Raw genomic sequence first — 4,832 nt, forward strand, 5'->3', positions numbered from 1 at the left:
TAAAGCTTTCTTGAGTTTTGTGTTATTTTGCTCTGTATAATGTGAAAATAAGAAGATGCAGTCCTCAACTTAGTATTCAATACTAGTAAGGGTCAAGTCATCAAACTCTGTGTTTCAACAGTAGAAAAGCTTGCCTTCACATTAAAAAACAAAGCACGTATTGCAAACATTATTTAATAGTGATAAAATTACAGAAGAAAATATATTCAGACTGACCCATGGCATTCACACCACACCAGAATTTTGCCTGGAACAAAACAGTGAATTTTATCCCAAAAAGTAGGTTAGGTCCATGCTCGCTAAAAACTTCAGTCTCAGACCCAGTGAAGGAGGATAAAATACATAGTGCATGTATAACATACATTACGTGTACATTAACCTTCTTTAATGCCCCCCACTAGGGTTTTGAGGGAAGGAGAGATGAAATGTGGACTTGTGCACTCACAAAGGCAGAATTTTCTTCCAATTATAAAAGGTCATACATGTGACCCTTTATGTCTGTGGGAATCCACCTTTGAAAATCACAACAAAAATCAAAAGGAAATGATTTAATATAAAATATTCCAATTTCTCAGTATGAAGACTTCCACAGAACAGGAAGAAGGAGACAATGAAAATAAATTTTCTTTAAAAATAAAATTCCCCTCATTTTATCCCTGATACTCAACACTCAAAAACAAGTCTGTATAAAACTAGGAATACAGAAAAGGACCACAGAGGACGTTACATTTCAAAGTCTTAGGACCTACTCTCAACTTCTGTCCTCATCAAGACCCTTGCCTATAGAGATGAGGGCTCCCTGGTCCACTGGAGAAAGTGAGTGGTCTCAGATCTTCACCCCTGCTTCAGCAAAGATATCCCAAGTCACTCACTGTCAAAATTAATAGAATTGACCTGGACAGAGATTGAGCCTCCCCAGGAGATGCCCTGCTTCTTCTTGGTTTTCTCATGCCAGAAAGATTTGCCTTTGGTGAACCTCAAAACCTCATTGGCTCGTTCCCCCAGTCTCCGGCTGCGCCTCAGTTGGCATCAATGGAGTTGTCTGCCACCTCAATTTCCTCCTCCCTGACCCTTAAGAATGTGGATCATGCCCTTTTTTCTTCTTTCTTCCTTTTTGGAAATGTGTTAGGGGTCTGAAGCTTTATTTTCTCGGCTGGAGGAGTCTCTGCCTCTTTGGCAGTCTCAGCTGCTTCCACTTCTTTCCTGAACCCAGCTTGGAAACTACCACTGCTGCCTTTTTCTTTTCTTCTTCCTCCTCTTCCTCCTCCTCACTGTTCTTAGCTGCTTTTCCATTCTGGGCAGTCAGTGCAGAGGTGCCATTGGCCTTGGGGACTTGTGGTCTTGGAGAGTCCTTGCCCTTGGGCTTCGCTTCCTCTTCCTCACTGGAGTCATCAGAGGAAGAACTGCTGCTGCTCTCGACCTTTCCTTTCTTTGTGGAGGCTGGCTTGGAAGGGGCTGTCCCTCCTGCTGCCTTCTGCAACTTCTTAACTGGGGATTTAGATGTCTTCTCTTCCTCCTCCTCCTCCTCCTCCTCACTGCTGGAGCTGTCTGAATGAGAGCTGCTGTCCTTACCACCCTCAGGAGCCTGCTTGGCAGGCAGATATGGAGCTGCTTTGTCAGTTATCTTGGGCTTAAGGGGGACCACAGTCATCTTTTGTCTTCTCCTCCTCACTGGAACTGCTCTCTTTCTCACTGGAGCTGCTGTCAGCCTTTCTCGTCAGAGGCTTCTGGCCACTGCTTGCAGGTTGCTTGAGAGTTGCAGCTGGCTCCGCTGCAGGTGACTTGGTAGTGGCAGCTGGCTTATTTGAGGAATTCTTGCTGGTACTGGCTAGCTTGGAAGGAGCTTCATCATCCTCGGAACTGTTGGAATATGAGATGTCTGAAGAGCGAGCTCTCTGCTGCTTTCTTTGCTGGAGGTTGTTTAGTATTTGCTTTAGAGATGACTGACTTAGCAAGAGTTCATCCTCTTCCTCCAAACTTCAGTCAGACTCATCGCTGCTGTCTTCAATGCTTTCGGAAGGCTGTTTCTTCTCCACAGCTTTCTTGGGAGGCTGGGTTCACAAGGACTTCTTTGATAGAGGAGCGGGAGGGGGGCACTGAACTTTACGGACCTGGGTTTTTGTTTTTGTATTTTTTTTTTTTCCTACTACTCTTCCTCCCCACCAGAGTCCTCACTGCTGGAATTTTTGGGTAGGGGTGGCAGCTGCTTTCACTGGGACCTTGACCACAACTTGCTTTTAAGATGCAGTCTTCTTGGGGATGGCTGCTGCCATCTCTTCCTTTGAGTCACCACTGCTGCTGCTGCTGCTGCTGTTGCAGCTGGCTGCTTTGCCGTTGGCTACTTTAGGTGCTGCTTGAGCTGGAGTACCTGGTGTGGCTGGGACTTTAGCCCCAGCTTTAGCTGCTACAAATGTTGTCTTTGGTTTCTGTTTCTTTGGTGCCTCATCCTCAGAGCTTGAGTCAGAATCAGAATCAGAATCAGAGCTCTTAGCCTTCTTAAGAGGAGCTTTGGCTGTCTTGGCTTGGGGCTTAACTCCCTTCTGGACAGACTTTTTCTTTTTGTCGTCCTCCTCATCATCACTGGATGCTTCACTGCTGCTGCCCTCTGATGCTTTGGCGATAGCCTTTCCAGGAGGCTGAGACAAACTTGCTCACAGCCTTCTTACCTGGAGGCCCTTGAGCTTCTTCCTCCTCCTTGCTGCTGTCCTCACTACTGTCACTGGATGAAGTCTTCTTCTTAGCTTTCGTAGTCACTGATCCATTTATTTGCCTGGAACTTTTGCTTTGGGGCCTTAGCAGACTTGAGACAGAAGCTATAGACATCCAAGAGGGAAGAAGCATTGGCATCCTGCTGTGTAGCTCCTATGGGTTGGGCGAATATATTGGCTATCACACAGGAAGTCGAGCACAAGGGGATACAGGTCTGTGGGAACCACACAAGCCAGCGTCTGCCATCCTCTGGGCAATACATGTGACTACCGTTGTCTATTGGTGCTATTTTTAAGTTGCCTACTTAACAATTACTTAGGGCAACGCAGCGGGTAATCAAGAGATTGACAGTCTAAAGTGTGGGAGACAAACTATTTGAAGACTAGCAAATAAAAATCTTACAAACTACAAGACATGCTTCTGTCTATGTTTCTACTTGCTTAACTTGTCTATAAACTTATGTCTTTAGATTTCAGCCTTTGGGGGCCATGACAAGACTTAGCTTCAAGCATTGTTTGCCTTGGTCTCTGCATCTAATACATAACTAAAATTGTTTACCTCTTAAGTTTTTCACTAAAAATAAAGGCCACTAAGAGTTGACATTGTCATTAATACATGTAATTAAAACTACTAGATATAGTGAAAATTCTATATGCATTGTGCACACAAAACGTACAATGCGTTTTGGGATTTTTGTAAAAGTGTTCTAAAAAGGCACACGAATGTGGTTTCTCTTAGAGAGAAAGCAATTTTGCCTAGTTTAGAGAGTTTAAGAATTGTAAATTAAACTAATAAGACATAATGGCTAAAATTAAACAGATGCAGAAAGTTGGAAAAGAAAGTAAATTTTGTCCTAAAGTAAAGTGGTAGAACAAAACTGAAGGTTTAAGCAATTTGTAGAAGGTTTATGAAAAATTGATCTTGTGAAAGGAGTTCTGTGTGTCATCGAGTTGGCTACAGTTTAAAGGGGATTATTTAGTTTTCCTATAAACTGAACATTAACGTCAAAATCACACTTACACAGCGCCAGTCTGTGCCCCTGTGTCAGAATAACAAGGTTTTCCTGTAAAATTGATCTGTTCTTCAATAAAAAAAAATAAAAACTTATAAAAGGCTTATGGAAATCTTACCTTATGATCACACTGATTGAGATTAGATATATTTGTCTATAAAATTTTATTAAAATTAACTTCAGCATTAATAATACACTAATGCAAAGGTAAAATTTAGTTTTCTCTCTTGAAAAAGATTTTCATGTAGTATTAAAAGATAGTGAAATATTTCTTTTTACCTTTTGAGTAAACTGCAGAGAAAGAGGGGAGAGAGAGAGACAGATTAAACTGGCATCAAGCTGTTTTTATCATGTCTTATGGTTTGGAAATTGGAGTCTCCTCTCCATTAAAGAGTAAAGGTTTTTGCTTTTGAAAATCTTTGAATTATCATTTTGGCTAAATGGCTAAATGAGTTACTTTACAGTGACCTATGATCCTATTTTGTGACATCAGGTGTTTTAAATCTTTGATATTTGACAAACTTTGCAAAATCATACTCTACATTCAGCCTTTAGCTTTGGATGTCAGGATCCCTAAAATTCACGAGAGACATATTTGGCTTATGTGGTGTATTAAAATTATACAGGACGCTTTATCAAATATGAAATGATGTTTAACTTTCTTTGAGTTATAGTTTATATAAATGTGCTATTAATGTGTTCCAAATTGTATGAGATTTCTCTAATTCTGATGTCTTAATGTTATCAGTAATAATTATGACTATTATTGTAATTGCTGTATTCCATAGCAATAACCAAATTTCCTTGTTAAAATTGTGTCTTCAACAACAGCTGTTCTAATATTTTTGTCATGCACACACAATTGTTTTACTTTGATTTTTCTAAAAAAAAATCAGTTTGTGGTCTGCTACAGTCCAAAAGCTTCTTTAGGAAAGTTCATGAAAAGCACTCTGATGCTCGTGAATGCAGGTTTCTGATAATGTTAAAGGGTTTGTGTGTCTCGACTAGAGAGAAAACTTCCAGGACTCTCAATGGAGAGCTGATGTGTTCATGAGGCCTGCTGGCCCAATATCATGTAACACAGGAGTTAATTGCATGGGTCTAAACTAGT

General features: G+C 41.0%; 1 pseudogene; it reads right to left on the reverse strand.

Annotated features, from left to right (window-relative positions):
* Window positions 1–864: 864 nt before the first annotated feature.
* LOC129476063 (nucleolar and coiled-body phosphoprotein 1-like) lies at window positions 865–2,955 on the reverse strand (annotated as a pseudogene).
* Between the last annotated feature and the right edge of the window lie 1,877 nt (window positions 2,956–4,832).

The sequence above is a fragment of the Symphalangus syndactylus genome, chromosome X, assembly GCF_028878055.3.
Source record: "Symphalangus syndactylus isolate Jambi chromosome X, NHGRI_mSymSyn1-v2.1_pri, whole genome shotgun sequence".
Taxonomy (NCBI): Eukaryota; Metazoa; Chordata; class Mammalia; order Primates; family Hylobatidae; genus Symphalangus; species Symphalangus syndactylus.